Below are 16,710 nucleotides of genomic sequence, written 5' to 3'. Positions count from 1 at the left end.
TCAATTAGCCTTGTTAGGTACAAATTTATTGAGAAGTCAAGATCCTCATCCATCTTTCACCACTGAGGTTTATACTTATTTTATAGAAGAGAGGAGTAAAGGACAAAAAAAGAAGGGATTTACTCCTTAAAAAATCAAATGAAACAAGAACACAAAAAATTCTTAAAAAAATACGAGTCCATATTTCTTTTTTTTAAGTTGATTTATTTTTTTGGTAATCTCTACACCCAATGTGGGGCTCGAACTCATGGCCCCAAGATCAAGAGTTGCGTGCTCTTCCGACTGAGCCAGCCAGGTGCCCCCAAGTCCATATTTCTTAATTAGGAGAAATAAGGAGAGTGGGCTGGCAGGATCCTAATGTTTATTGTTTTTAGTCTCCAAAACCAAAGCTCCTTTGGTTTCCCTTAAAAGATTTAGAAAGCAAAACAAAATACAAACCAACTGAAGGGACAACCACATAGGAATCAACTGGGTCACCTATACAATATCTTGAGACTTTTGGGTGAAGTAATTTTTTTTTCAATTACACGATTGTTTTTTGAAATTTTCAATAACTAACATTTATTCAGTGGTGGCTATGAGCTGGCAGTTTACTTCTTGCTTAAAATATTTCTTGTTTAAAAATAACTTAAGAATTTTTTTATTTTAGAGAGAGAGAGCGAGCGAGCACGAGCATGTGTGTGAGCAGAGGAGGGGCAGAGGGAGGGAGAGAGAGAGAGAGAGAGAGAGAGACAGAGAGAGAGACAGAGAGAGAGACAGAGAATCTCCAGCAGGCTCCACACTCAATGTGGAGCCTGACGTGGGACTTGATCTCATGACCCTGGGGTTATGACCTGAGCCGACATCAAGAGTTGGACACTCAACCGACTGAGCCATCCAGGAGCCCCTAAAAATAACATTTTAAGACAATTTAAAATGCAACTAAGATTACCTTTTGCTTCTAAGTTGTTTTGAACTTAGTTTTAAACAGAGATCTGAAGGGCTTTTCTTTTTTAGTGTGTCTAAGTGCCTGATTCTTTCTATTTGTCCTTATTGTCAACTTCCTTGTTCATGGACTATTTTCATTTGTGTGCTCTATGGTTAGCAAACTCTGTGGCTGCTATAAATCCTCCCAGATGGGTCTCAGGGTGCACACGTGAGATGAAGAGCAGCAAAGGGAAGTTCATTTGTCTAGGACCCTTTCATTTCTCCCACCCTTCTGAAAATTCTAATACCTCTCTGGAAATGCTCTCCAAGAAGATAGAAACTGATCTTATGGAGGGTGGAGTGGCCGGGTTGAGGGCCTGATATGGCTGAGAAGGTCCTTTGCAGGAGAGCCTATCCTCTCTGCAGCACTATCAAAAATTGCTCCTAGAGGCTTAAAAATTAAATGAAAGACACGGGAGATGAGAAAAACAGGATCCCCTAAGCTTGGAGTTTCTATTTCTTCTTGCAGTTTTTTTTTTTCTTTTCTTTTTCTTGTTTTAAGGTCTTGTTAAACTTAGAGACACAGATTCTAGTTAGAGATGCCGAGAGTCTGAATCATAAAAGACATGTTAAACGTTCTATTAGAATTCAAACCTCCTTTTTTAATGCAAATCTAAATGCCATTTTATGGAACATCTATAATTATGAAAATGGGAAGACATTGCCTCGTGTGCGGGGAGAGTCTGTGAGTATGAATATTACATTAATGTGCCCACACCAGCTCACTGATCCTGCTGGCAGGAGCATAAAAAATGCTTGAGTGAAACTTTTATTTAGATGTTAAGACTCCAGGCCCCAGCGGGGTGACAGAGACAGTCCCTGCGAGTTGCCATCAGAAAGAGAGCTTGAATTGAATTACCCAGGGGGGAAGGAAGTAGTGATGAGCACTGCTTCGCTTATTTAATTTCATTTACTTTCAGTACATTATCAGCATGAGGCTTTTCTCTCCCCACCAACCGAAACCCAAGAATGCCACCACCAAGAAAACAAAGACATAATGCCGCAGAGACGTTTGAACCTCGAGTCACTAATTCTAGGAAACTAGGGTCAGTACCATCACCGCCTTCTCTCCGAAAAGAGTCACACTCAGTTTGCTGAAACTGGGCAAAAAGGGAGCTGCTGACTTTTCTCTCTTGGTCATTCACCAACAGATTCTGAAGAGCTAGAGATATGGTATTTTATGTGCTGGGTTTTTGCGGGACGTGTTCTGTTGCTTTCTTATTAGAGGGAATCTGTACTGAGGAACTCTCTTCCCTGGTTTCCCTTATGGGCAGTGGAAAAAATGGGATGAAGCGAAGGTGAAGTTTGAAATGGATATGGATAACAATTAGGAAATCAAATCAAAGCAATCTCTATTCTAGCGATTGTCTTCTGTGTGCAAGGGACTGTGTGGGGAGTCTAATAACAGAATTGTTCTCAGTGTAAGTTGACACTGAGCTCAATTTCATTAGCTCCATGATCTATCAGATAAATCCAGACAACCAAGATGGGAAGCCATTGTGGCAATCAAGCTGTCTCCTATTTCGGTGTCAGCTCAGTGTCCTACTGATCAAGAACCAGTGATCTTGAGGATGCACCACGTTGGCCATGGTCCCGGGGTGATGAAGTAGGAGGAGCCTTGTATGCCTGAATCCACACCTACTGGCAAATGAACAGGTCTGCAGAGCTACTTAATGCCTAATAGGAAGCATGTAAATGCTTTGTAGGATGATAATAAAAACAGGAAGAAGCCACAAATAATTGCATGGGTTGCTATTTTAAGGCCAAAACATTTATATGTAAGTATACAATTTTTAAAAATAATCGAGCCTTTTTGTCCATTACCTGAAAAAAAGATATCACCATCTTAATGAAAAAATAGAAATGATTTAGATTTATTGGGAAGAAATGGCCTTCTTGGACAAACCTAAGGGTGCATCACAGTGTATCAGCACAAAACAGAATTACATTCGTGTCATCATCTCTCTCTACCACTGCACTTAACTAAATCTCCCAGAATAGCCCATATAAAGAAAAGATTCACTTAGCTGAAGGATGTGGGGCCATAAAGATAAGATCAGCAGAGAAGGTGTTACCTAGAAGTGATGGCCACCCAACTTTCGTGGCAGATGAAGATAAAAGAAATTCTCGGACATCTTTCTCTCCTCATCCAGATTCCTTTAAACCCTTGTATCCCACCCATACCCAGGTCTGCAATAAAACACGACGGACTAGGATTCTGTCTCTCAGCACTAAACATGACTCTTCAGTCAGCTATGGACAGCAACAACAATGGGGACCCTTTGAGTGTGATACATTTCCATAAAGCAGTCAATAAAAAAGACATGGGAGCTTATGTGAGTCACGGCTTATTTAATCAGCTGCGTTCTAGCCCACTGAGAAAAGAGAATTGGAGAAATCACTTGGCAACACCACAGCACAAGGCTAACAGTACAAGAGGCCATGCAATCTCGTTGCAAAAAGGTCACAACCCCTGCAGAACTGGGCAGGTGCCTGTGAACTTCCCTTAGACGCAGCTGGCTGGTTTCTTGCTAAGCCAACCTGAAATGAAAATCGATGATTAAGAAAAAAAAAGTTTTTTATGTTTATTTATTTTTGAGAGAGAGAGACAGAGTGTGAGCGAGGGAGAGGCAGAGAGAGAGGGAGACGCGGGATCTAAAGCAGGCTCCAGGCTCTGAGTGGTCAGCACAGAGCCCGACGTGGGGCTTGAACTCACGAACCACAGGATCATGACCTAAGCTGAAGTCGGATGCTCAACCGACTGAGCCACCCAGGTGCCCCAAATCAATGATTTAAAAAAAAAACATCTTTTGTTCAACTGCCACCCCCCCCCCCCCCCTTTAAACTGTGGACTTCTCCCATTGTCCCTTTTCCTTTTAACCCAAGTTCTTTCCAATTGTTTGGAAAAAGGGACCAAACTCCAGCCTAGAGACTGAGAGCTACCAGGGGTGAATTTCAGGCAGGGTGAAGTTTATCAGGTTCCTCCATTAAAGTACCTGTGATAAGGGCCCCAGGGGATTGGGTGGATGAGGTTGGAGAAAATCTAATATTTGGAGGTGGGGGATGAACTATGTTCCATCTGGTCATAGATAGTCTAGATGGTCTAGATGGTTCCATCTGGTCTAGATGGCCGGTGTACGTGCATTGGCAGACGGGTGACAAACACACAGTTCACAATGCCTCAGATGTACAAAGGGGAAGAGAGTATTGCAGGGGTGAGGGTAGTATTCTCCTGGTTGGTGGTCGTTGGTCCTAAATCTCCTTTGTAGTTGCTTTCTGTGGCCTTTGTAAAATAAGTTCATTACAGTTTTCCCTCAGCTTCTTGAACGTCTAGGCTGCTTTTTTGCCTTTTTTTCTCAGTTTTCGGGAGCCAGTCAGTAAGTCACAGTCAGTAAGTGACAGTAAGCCAGTCAGTAAGAGACAGTCAGTCTGAGGTGTCGGGCGTGTTCAACTGCGAAGCATGACTCTAACAGGGAAGTTGGTTTCGAAGACTCTTCCTCCCTTAGTCTCTTGGGACAGCCTCACAGAATTCTCTAACTTCCGTGGTTCTATTCGCTACCCGCCTGAGTTGACACCTTCACACTTTCCTGTCATTTTGCTTCACTTATTAAGGAATTTACACCAACACATGTAACACATGTGAGGTGAAAAATTCTAAATCATGAATAATAATCGACTTCGGATCGGGAAGTTTCAGAGATGCAGAAAGACCGCTCAGACGGCTTTAATTTCGTGGAGGAATAACTGGGATGCAGAGGAGAGGAAGAGGAGGGGACTCAAAGTACTTGGTCAAACTCTTCAACAAGCTGTGGCAGAAGAAGCTAGAAAACAAAACAAGGGGAATTAGAGCAAGACTGAAGGTCTAGCCATAAGCAAACCAGCACAGGAGACAACATTTGGGAGATCTTGATGGACTCTTGTTGGCCCTCAAACTTTTTAAGGTCTTAAAAAAGATCTGTTAATTCAGGTTACTGGATCTGGCAATCCAGACCAGACTATAAAAATCTGTGGAAGAAACCTTGTTATCCTGAGGATAAAGAAAATTCATGAGAGGTTCTAGGCCAATAAGTAGTACTAAGAACAAAGGCAGATAATTGATGAGCGGAAAAATTAAAACTAGGGGCGCCGGGATGGCACAGTCCGTTAAGCATCTGATTCTTGATCTCGGCTTCGGTCATGATCTCAGTTTGTGAGTTCGAGCCCTCACATTGGGCTCTGTGCTGATGGTGCAGAGCCTGCTTGGGATTCTGTCTCTCCTTCTCTCTGACCCTCCCCTGCTTGTGCTCGCTCTCTCTCAAAAATAGGGGCACCTGGGTGGCTCAGTCGGTTAAGCGTCCGACTTCGTCTCAGGTCATGGTCTCGCGGTTTGTGAGTTCGAGCCCCGCGTCGGGCTCTGTGCTGACAGCTCAGAGCTTAGAGCTTGCTTCAGATTCTGTGTTTCCCTCTCTCTCTCTCTGCCCCGACCCCACTCACACTCTGTCTCTCTCTGAAAGCTAAATAAATGTTTAAAGAAAAATTAAAAAAAATAAATAAAACGAAAACAATAATTAAAACTAATATGTTTTAATGAAAAAACCAAATAAACTTTTAATCTGCATTTTATAAAGCATGTTTATATCTCATTTGAGCTTCACAACAGTCTGTGAGGTCTGTATTATTATTAGTTCTTTAATAGCACTCTTTATGAGTGCTCTTTATTAGCACTTTACAGACCAGGAAATCTTTTTAAAATTTCTAAAATCCTTAAAAAAAAATTTTTTTTAAACATTTATTTGTTATTGAGAGACGGAGAGAGACAGAGCATGAACATGGGAGGGGCAGAGAGAGGGGGAGACCCAGAATTCGAAGCAGGCTCCAGGCTCTGAGCTGTCAGCACAGAGCCCGATGTGGGGCTCGAACTCACAAACCGAGAGATCATGACCTGAGCCGAAGTTGGATGCTTAACTGACTGAGCCACCCAGGTGCCCCAGGAAACTGAGTCTTAGTGAAATTACTGACCTTGCTGAAGCCTGCTCAGTTGGAACAGCCCATGCACTTTCCATCACCCTGAGCCTGAGTTGAGGAGACGCACTCAGGGTGGCTGAGGAAAGACAGGGTCTGCCAGCCTCACTCTCCCACAAAAGACCCCATTTAAGTACAACAAAAGAAGCAGACAAGTGTGTGGTTATTCTAATACTTGATGTAAAAAAATTATTATTACTATTTTTACAAATATTTAAAAAAAATACAATTTATTGTCAAGTTAGCTAACATACAGTGTATACAGTGTGCTCTTGGCTTTGGGAGTAGATTCCCATGATTCATCGCTTACATACAACACCCAGTGCTCCTCCGAACAAGTGCCCTCCTCAATGCTCATCACCCATTTCCCCCTCTCCCCCATGCCCCCCATCCACCTTCAGTTTGTTCTATTTAAGAGTCTCTTATGGTTTTCCTCCCTCTCTGCTTGAAATTATTTTTTTCCCCTTCCTTTCCCCCACGGTCTTCTGTTAGGTTTCTCAAATTCTACACATGAGTGAAAACATGGTATCTGTCTTTCTCTGACTGACTTATTTCAACTAGCATAAATATCCTCCAGTTCCATCCATGTTGTTGCAAATGACAAGACTTCATTCTTTCTCATTGCCAAGTAGTATTCCATTGTATATATAAACCGCATCTTCTTTATACATGTAGGGACCTCATCAAGATAAAAACCTTCTGCACAGCAAAGGAAACAATCAACAAAACTAAAAGGCAACCGATAGAATGGGAGAAGATATTTGCAAATGACATATCAGATAAAGGATTAGTATCCAGACTCTATAAAGAACTTACCAAACTCAACACCCCCCAAAATTGTTTTTTTTTTTTTTTTTCAAAAATTTTTTTTTCAATGTTTATTTATTTTTGGGACAGAGAGAGACAGAGCATGAACGGGGGAGGGGCAGAGAGAGAGGGAGACACAGAATCGGAAACAGGCTCCAGGCTCCGAGCCATCAGCCCAGAGCCTGACGCGGGGCTCCAACTCCCGGACCGCGAGATCGTGACCTGGCTGAAGTCGGACGCTTAACCGACTGCGCCACCCAGGCGCCCCAAAATTGTTTTAAGATACTATATTTATTTAACTTTTTTAATGTACCGGCTGACTAATCTATGGAATTGCTTTCCAGGGCAGGTCTGTGTAAAATCCAAGAAGTCAATAGATACACAGTACGGAGCACAATAAGAGAACGTATGAGAATACAATAAAAGGATACACGGGTAAAGAAAATACAAGAGGAAGCCACCTGGAGCTCTCACAAATGGTGCTTGGTCACCAAGGTTTGGAAGATGTCTTTTGATGCAAGAGTGGTATCTAGAGGAATGGTATCCAGTGTAGGGCTCATGCAAGAATCTTGAACATGATGTATTTACTCTTTAAGGAAGAGCACTTGGTTTAAAGAGAAAGAAGAGGGGTGCCTGGGTGGCGCAGTCGGTTAAGCGTCCGACTTCAGCCAGGTCACGATCTTGCGGTCCGTGAGTTCGAGCCCCGCGTCGGGCTCTGGGCTGATGGCTCGGAGCCTGGAGCCTGTTTCCGATTCTGTGTCTCCCTCTCTCTCTGCCCCTCCCCCATTCATGCTCTGTCTCTCTCTGTCCCAAAAATAAATAAACGTTGAAAAAAAAATTTTTTAAAGAGAAAGAAGATTTAGAAAAATGTTTGTTTTTGAGAGACCGCAAGTGGGGGAAGGGCAGAGAGAGGGGGACAGAGCCTGATGTGGGGCCCGAACTCATGAACCACGAGATCATGACCTGGGCTGAAGTCGGATGCTCAACCGACTGAGCCACCCAGGTGCCCCAGGAGTAAGATTTTTAAGCCAAATACCCCAAGTTGGTTCCTTTTCACAAAACATTCCATCAACAATGCCACGCTACAAGGTAACATATGGAAACTATGACGACTCATGGAGGATGAAGAACCTTCTTATTTCTACAAAGAGGCACCACACTAATCGTCGGAGGGGCCTGTGGTCTTAGGGGATGCTCCTCTTCCATGTCTTCACATTCAGTGGGATTTTACTTGTAAGAAGTGAAAGAATTAGAAAAAAGCCCTTCCAACTCCAGGTATGCTAACTTCAACACACTATTTCTAGCATCTAAATAAATGGTAATAGTAATCAGCAGCATCTTCTAAGTGTACATATTTCACTTTAAAAGATATATTTTTTTAACGTTTGTTCATTCTTGAGAGACAGAGCATGGGGGGTGGGTGGGGCAGAGAGAGAGAGAGAGAGAGAGAGAGAGAGAGAAAGACTCAGAATCCGAAGCAGGCTCCAGGCTCCGAGCTGTCAGCATAGAGCCCAACGCGGGGCTCGAACCACAAATTGTGAGATCATGACCTGAGCCGAAGTTGCTGCTTAACCTACTGAGTCACCCAGGCACCCCTACATATTTCACTTTAAAGAATGACTCACTCCATATAATAATCCACTAAGTCTCAATCATCGAATCATGACACATTGGTGTTTTTGATCAATTGCAGCTGTTAATCTACAGGGCAGAGATTTCAAATAATTCCTTTTTAGAATAAGAATGGATTCAAAGTTTTTCTTACTAATATCATTCATCTGCATTCTGATATGCTTTCTTAAGGGAAAAAGCCAATCAAAAAATAATTTATAGCTTATCTTACTTATGCTACAATCTATGGTACTAAATACATCAGATGCACTATTACAATGGTGGGAATCAAGAGCTCCCCCAGTGCTTTATCTCCTTGAGAAAATCGTGTTTCTTCAAAATCACGGGTGTTCCATGGAAGTGGGCTGAGCATATAAATGTGGGTGGACATGTGTCATGGTGGGAAAAAGGCTGAGAAGTCATGCGATCTCCACACAAATTGTTTAAACTCAGAAAGTCTCTTGTGTCTTCTGATTTTGTTCATTATGCGTACCTGTAACCCAGCACCCTCAGCTTTATTTTTATCCTAGGAATCCTAGAACCACAAAGATCCAAGCTACCTGAAGTCTCTTTAGTAGCCAAACCACAGTAACTGGCAATCATACAAAGTGAGAATCCTCATACAAATCCAGGCAGCAAGGCTTCAAATGGCCTTGCGACTCTAATAAGTAGGTAGAGAGGATGGAAAATGCCAAATCATCTTTTTACAAAACTTTGAAGGATCACTGTATTCCCTCCTTGTCCTGAGTCAGGTCACCATTAGATAGATATGTGTCATTTAAAAGCATATCTATAAAGTGAATGACAAAATATCATTTCTAAATCTATTTATTTACTACTCCACTGGGCTGTGATAAGTACACGGGGGAAAGAAAAGAAAAAAGAAAAGAGCCTTGCCTAGGTTTGGAAGAATTTTTTTTTTAATTTTAAATTGGTTTACCTTCTATTTGTCTACCATACTGTGGCCAGAAATCATTTTTCTGAAACACAGAAGTGGTCATGTCACCTTCCTGCTTAAAGCTAATGGTTCCCCATTACTTATAGGGAACCATTTATAGGGTGGTATCGAATATCACCGATCCCTTATAGGATGAACATCAAACTCTCCAGCATACAAAAACTTTAAAATATTTGGTCTCACCTATTGTCCAGTTTAGTTTTCTTCTATGCCCCATACCTCCCAATGCTCCAGCAACGGTAAGTAACAGACTGCCGTCTGGAACATGCCATGTACTGTACACTACAGAACTTTGCTCATCTGTTTTTCCTCTTTGGGAATTCCTCTCTCTCTTTCAAAGTAGGGCATGCTCCCCCTACCCCTTTTTAAGTTTGTTTGTTTGTTTATTTAGAGAGAGAGAGAGAGAGAGAGAGAGCGAGAGAGAGCCCTGTGCTCAAGTAGGGGAGGGGCAGAGAGAGGGAGGGAGAGAGAGAGAGAGAGAGAATCCCAGGCAGGTTCTGCACTGATGCGGGGCTCTAACTCATGACCTGAACTGAAATCAAGAGTCAGCTGCTTAACCTACTGGGCCACCCAGGCGTCCCAAGGGCGTCTCTTTTAAGACTCAATTCAAATATCACATCTTCCCTGGATCTTTCTATTTTTGCCATGTAGAATTATACACTCCCTCTTCTGTGTTCTAATGCCATTTTCTATAGGGCATTATTATAGCACAGTCTTGGCTCCCAGGGGCCCTTTTCCCCAGTACTCTCCAGTCTTGACTTAGTTATTATGTAAAGCTACTACGAACAAGGGAATTGAAAAGGGGCTACTGCTGCAAAAAGGAATACAGCTGTGGGTCTAGGTAGAAGGCAGTAGGAAGGATAGCCTAGAAAGGGGAATGAGGGTAAAAGTAGGTCTTGCATTCGTAGGTGGAGACATGACACTACGGAGGAAATTAGGTGAACAAACATCATAGCACCTGGATTGAGAGGAGGGAACAAAGAAGAATCCAGTACACCTGTGCACCTAGGGGGACGGGCCAGTGTTTGCACCACAGCTGTCTAGTTAAGGAGGGTAAGAATTAGACTGAGGGGCAACCGGAACATGGGAACAACTGAGACCCATCGCAGGCTAGGGCTGTGCCTTAAGTAACTGCTGGACTGATATGGGATTAAGAAGGATCCTTCCCTAACATACACCACAGGAAACGCTGAGGAGTTCGGTGCTAATTATTTAATTTCTTGACACTTAAAGAAAAGCTGCTGGTGGGGAATCTGGTCCCTTTCATAGAGGGCAGTACAATTCACTATTCGTTATTTCTCCCTGTATCCCCAGGGGCCTCGTACACACAGTAGGTGCCCGAAATATGTGTGTTAGGAGAAGCTGCAACCACTTCTAGCCTAATGGGACTTGTGGTCTAAGCAGGCAATATGGGAGTTGAATATTTGTTAGATAAATCATTTTCATCTAAGCCACAAATGGTAATTTTTGTTCTGCTGTACCTCACAATTTTAATCTGAAGGTTGGTAACGTGAAATAAGAAGTTAAAAAGGCAGAAAGAAGCGTTAGCCAAGACAGCAAGGAGGAAACGGGCAGTGCAGAAGCCAGGATGAGTAGCAGGACTGAGAATGACAGGAAGGGGGGCAAAGAGAATTTTGGGGGGAAATTGGGGAAAAATGCCATGAACCTCAACTGGAGAGAATGAAGTTTCTGAGACTCACCGAGTCTCACAGCCTCACCGAGACCCGGCTCTCTTCACCTCGGACCTCATCATCAGCTTCCGGAGAGTGTCAAAGGATGGGATCTGGAGGAAGCCAGACACGGGCAAAGGGCCGAGCCACATGCCAACAACCTGACGAATGGATCACCAAATACTTCTCAGAAATAGCTGTCGAGGGGCGCCTGGGTGGCGCAGTCGGTTAAGCGTCCGACTTCAGCCAGGTCACGATCTCGCGGTCCGTGAGTTCGAGCCCCGCGTCGGGCTCTGGGCTGATGGCTCAGAGCCTGGAGCCTGTTTCTGATTCTGTGTCACCCTCTCTCTCTGCCCCTCCCCCGTTCATGCTCTGTCTCTCTCTGTCCCAAAAAAAAAAAAAAAAAAAAAAAAAAAGAAATAGCTGTCGAAGGCGATTTTTGAGCTACAGGCCTTGAGTGGCTGAGAACTTGACCTCTTCTTGTAGCATTTCCCCAGTCTTATTATTTCTCTGAGGAAAAAAATGGTATTTTTCTCTTTGGTCTCCATTTGTTTTGCATCCCATACGCTAAGATCCCATGTGTGTCTGAACACTTCATACTGCTGCTGGTGAACCCCATGTGGGGATTAGCGTACCAGGATCCTGGAGTCTCTATTGTAGTTACTCTCCAAAAACAGAAGATTTCAAGGAGAAGCCAAATGATAACAATTTTGCCTTCTCTGTGTCTCTCTGGTCAAAGACATTCAGATATCATCAGAGCGCTGCATTGAGGAAACTTTTAAAGCAAACAAAGCAGAAAATCAAAAAGGAGACTCAGGAACTAATTATTGTGATTCTCCGGGGGTTTTTCAGGGTGGGTGATCTAATGAGAACTCACACACCCCATCAGGAAGGACTTGATGGGAATGCAATGATCTTAGCAATGTGGCTTTGACCTGGTATGTATCATCTACTGGACAAAGTGTCACTCCCCAGCCAGACCTCACTCCCAGCCAGCTCCCTGGGTGTGTGTCTTTGTACAGCGGCACACGATCAGGGACAAAAACGATGGCTATGATAAGGAACCTCTAGGGCAAAAATCACCTCCTTTCCTTATCGCCTCCTTCCCTTATCAGTTACACATTTGAGATTTAAAATCTTTCTTGAATCTCCTGTTTCACCTGATAAAACTCATGTAAGTTTGAAGTAAGTCAAACTTTGTAAGGAAAAAAATTAAAGAGGGGAAAACGAGGGTGATGTTCCTAGACCCAAAAGTTTCCAACCAAATCACCAAGTCTGTAATTGCAAAATAAAAACACTAAATCTCAATATCTATTTGCACAGCTCATTAACTAAGGGCTCACACTCAGCAAACAGAGAGAGAGAGAGAGAGAAAAAAAAAGAACCTTCAGCACCAAATACATTTGGAAAGTTACTATGGAGACCTGTCTTTCCCTGGATCTAAACTAGACTCTGTCACATTCTGCTAGGCTGCTGTCAGATGCATCTGTCTGTCTGTCTTTATTGCTTATTTAGAAAGTTGCAAATCTGGATGACGCAAAGTGTCTTTTGTCAGACCATGCTGGAGAGAGAAAGAGAACATTCCTTTCCCCACTGAGCATTATGAACATTATGGCAGGCACTCGACCTGCTCTGCTACTGGGACAACATGATTTACAATGTGAAAAGGGAAAACCTAAATCACCAAGTAATGAAAACATTAAAGTTAATGCATCACAAGTGAGGAATTTATTACCATTAACTCCAATAAACAGTTATAAAACACTTGTCCTTTCCTGTCCATGCACAGGGACACAGACACTGGACTTCATTAAGCTCAACTTTCTTTTCTTCCTCACTAGACCAGTCATGTGTGTTTGAACCAACCACCATTTATTGTTAAGTGGACTGGTTCATTTTCCAGGACTGCAGAAAGCTGAAGGCACATCCATTTTGCTTCACGGTGCTTGGTACAGACGGATGAAATAGCAAAGTTTAGAAGACATGAGCTCGGTGTTGCTATATAAGTTTATTTAAAAGTCCCTAAAATGTATGTCTGTTAAAAGCAGAGTAGCTCTTCTGAGCGGCCCTTCTCAGAAGCAGGTATATAAGTAATAATGCCTAGCGAGGAGGGTGGCATATTGGATGCCAATGCACGTCAGGTGCATTTAGCTGAATAATTTTTCCCTTGTTATTGTTTGGTTTAGCACCTTAGAAGCCTCAGATGGAAACCCATTTCCTTCCGACATTTTTCTCTGTCACAGGGGCATACCAGTTTATTACCTTAAGGTTGTTCATGAACAAAAGAGGCTGCACATATTGGATGGCTAGGGTACATTGGTTACGGATTCATTTGTTTTAGAGGAAAAAAAGAACCAAAGTGTCTTTTTGGAAAGCCAGCTCTAATTGTGGAATTGCCTGTGTGTGACAGACAGGAGAGGCAGCATGAAATTCAGCCTTTCTGGACCAAATAGTTACAATGGTAACAGTGATAATAGTAATACTTTACATTTGGATAGTACTTTATTTACTGTTTGTCAAATGGTTTCCTTTATGGCACCTCGTTGATTCTGATACAGATAGAACGGCCTTACCAGTCAAGCCTTTGGAGGCTGAAAATAAGGCTCAGAGAGGTAAGTGACTTTCTCACAAAAGCTTGAAAGGAGAGTCAAGACACAGACTGGTTATTTCTTTTTCTTTTTTTAAGCTCCAAATCCGATACTTCTTTTTTTTTGCTACACATTTTACATAATGAATCGTGTTATAGTCATAACTATAACGTAAAGTCAAGATGAAGAATGTGTTTTTAATTAAAAAAAGTTTGTTTGATGCTTATTTTATTGTTGAGAGAGAGAGAGAGGGAGGGAGGGGCAGAGAGGGAGGGAGACACAGAATCCGAAGCAGGCTCCAGGCTCTGAGCTGTCAGCAGAGTCCAACGCGGGGCTTGAAGCCATGAACCGTGAGACCATGACCTGAGCTGAAGTCAGACGCTTAAAGACTGACTGAGCCACCTAGGCCCCCAGAGATGAAGAATGTTTTAATTATAGGTTTCTCGGCCCAAATGTCATGGTTTTTAGGAACCCTTTCTGCTAAGCATGCCTACAGCACCAATACCGCCAGATAGAGCCTGGGAGTTGCTCAGGACGTCAGCCCCAAATGGGGACTTGATCTTTGGCCTTGCTAGGAAAGAGGTGGGCGCCTGGATGATCTCCCTGTCTGAGGCTTACAGGGATGTTTAGCTCTGCCCACCGAGCGGACTTGCTGGGCCTCCCATGAGCCAGACTGCGCAGAACACATGAAAGAAGGGGCTAGAGAGGCTCTGGTGCAAAGTCTGAGCAGCATGTCCTGTGTTGCCAAAGCTCAGGTTTCTGCAAGAAAGACCAACTGCTAAAAAAGTAGCATAGTTTAAGAAGGTATTGGTACTTAAGGGAACTCTTTTACACTTTATTTCATCACATATTTTAGCATCTGTGTAAGGTTCCCTAATGAAGAACTCTTGCCTGGGGAGGTCACAGGGCTCTCCAGTGGTGACAGAGCAAATGACCTTGCCACTCATTTTACAGATGGGGAAACCAAAGCCCCGGCAGCCAGATTATGTGACTCACCCAATGATGTCATTATGCGGCATTACCCAAGGCAATGTGACTAATTTGTTGTAGAGTTGAGAAGAGAAATAGAGTTTTCTGACTCCAGCATCGTATCACTCTTTTGCTCCCATCATTCGGTAAGCTCGGCACAGGGGGTATAATTTCTGTGGGGAAATGAGACCAGGGAAGGCCCAAAGCTGGGACACACAGTTCGGTGGAGAGTGAGACACCGAATTAAGTGAATTAAGTAATAGTCCATGTCCTGAACACCGAGGTCCCTAGCTTCCTTTTACTGCTCATTTCCAAGAACCCTGGTGGTGGTGTATAATGGCACCGCTGGGAGATTCATGGATCTTCTTCTGGAAAAATGAATGGCTTCAGAAAAAAGGCCTACATCTACTGATGGTTGGGAGCAACCATCTTAGGCAAAAACGGTTGGGTTCTCCCTTATCACTCTCAATCTTAGGCTTTCTAAAGTAAAGCCCATCGGTTGGTACATTCCACCTTGGCACACAGAAGTTTCGGTTTGCATTTTGGTGCCTCACTTTTAAATATAAGCAGGGTCTAAGGATCACCAGACTTTGCAGAAAAGCTTCCAACATGCAAGACAAAGTCCAAGACATGGAACAGATTAAAAGGTTAGGGGAAACAGAGCTAGGTTGCAGAAAGTAAAATGAAAAAAACAGAGCAAACAAACAAGTCATCATTAATATTCCCAGAGGGATGAGAAGACACTGCATCCATGAGATAGGATGCTTAAAAAGGAACAATGAGAGAGCAAGAAAGGAGGGTCAGAAATTCAATATATGACAGCAGAAATTAAAAACAGAATCAACAGATGAGTTGGAAGATATAATTGAGGAAATCTTAAAGAAATTGGGCAAAATGATCAAGGAAAGGAAAACAGAAGTGATAAAAATATTAGAACATAGAGGGGTGCCTGGGTGTCCCAGTTGGTTAAGCATCCAACTCTTGATTTCAGCTTAGGTCATGATCTCGTGGTTCGTGGGTTCAAATTCTAGGATCAGGCTCTGAGCTCACAGTATAGAGCCTGCTTGGGATTCTCTCTTTCTCCCTCTCTCTCTGCCCCTCCCCTGCTCATGTTCGTACTCTGTCTCTCACACATAAAAATAAATAACTAAACTTAAAAAATATTAGAATACAGAAAGTAAAAAGAAAGGAGTGACCAAAGAAATGATGAAATTTCTCAAAATGAAGAATATGAGTCTTCTGATTGAAAGGGTCCTCCATATTCCCAGAATCTGAATGAAGAGAGACTCATACCTTGGTAATCACTGTGAAATTTCAGGACATGACAAATAATGAGAAGCTCGTAAAAGCTTCTGAATCAGGGGGAAAATAGGTCCTACACAAAGAACGAAGAAACTGAATGGCATTGAACTTTTCCACAGCAGCACTAGCAGCTGGAAGTCAATGAAGCAAAACTTTCCAAAATCTAAGGCGACCCAATTTCCATTAGCATTCTTACACCCAAACTGTCAATCAAGCGTAAAGGTAGAATAAGGAGGTTTTCAGACACGCACAGTCTCAAGAAATCTCCCTCCTAGAGAAAGGCTGCCACCAGAGGAGGTGCTCCACCAAAATGAGGGAGAAAGAAGGTGATGTTAAATCCAGGAAACAGACAAAGGCAAGTCCCAGGGTGACAGTTGTGCCCTGGACCTCCAGAGCAGCCATCCAAGAGTGGGGAGGAGGACAGAGGTCTCCGGGAGAGCTGCTCCAAGAACAAAATGGAACTGATGGGCCATCTGATGCATTTGACCATACGGAAAGTAGTAGTCAGAGGAATACTACAATTCTGCCACGAAGCCTTGGGAAGAATTTGGGATGGCGACTGAGAAAACTAATCAAATGAAAAAGCCGAGGCATTTGCCAACTCCAGAAAAAAAAAAAAAAAAAAAAAAAAACAAGAAATAAAATGTAATTACAGAAGTTTATAAGGGTTGGCAGTAAATAAAATCTACATAGTTAAAATCATCTAAGCCCTAAAACTGAACTAACTAAAAATGATGGTATAATCACGTTGGGAAGATGAAGGGAGGAGAAGGGAGGGTCGGGGTGAGATAAGCGTGTTAAATCCTCCTCTGCCACGATATGAAATCAATACATAATG

General features: G+C 42.9%; 1 protein-coding gene across 1 annotated transcript in view; it reads right to left on the bottom strand.

Annotated features, from left to right (window-relative positions):
* The window catches only part of SKAP1 (src kinase associated phosphoprotein 1), a 281,531-nt gene that overhangs the window by 50,781 nt on the left and 214,040 nt on the right, over positions 1 to 16,710 (bottom strand). The gene's annotated exons all lie outside the window — the stretch shown is intronic.

The sequence above is a fragment of the Puma concolor genome, chromosome E1 (assembly GCF_028749965.1).
Source record: "Puma concolor isolate L17-30 chromosome E1, mPumCon1.1.hap2, whole genome shotgun sequence".
NCBI classification, from domain to species: domain Eukaryota; kingdom Metazoa; phylum Chordata; class Mammalia; order Carnivora; family Felidae; genus Puma; species Puma concolor.
This window is presented reverse-complemented; position numbering and strand designations above follow the sequence as displayed.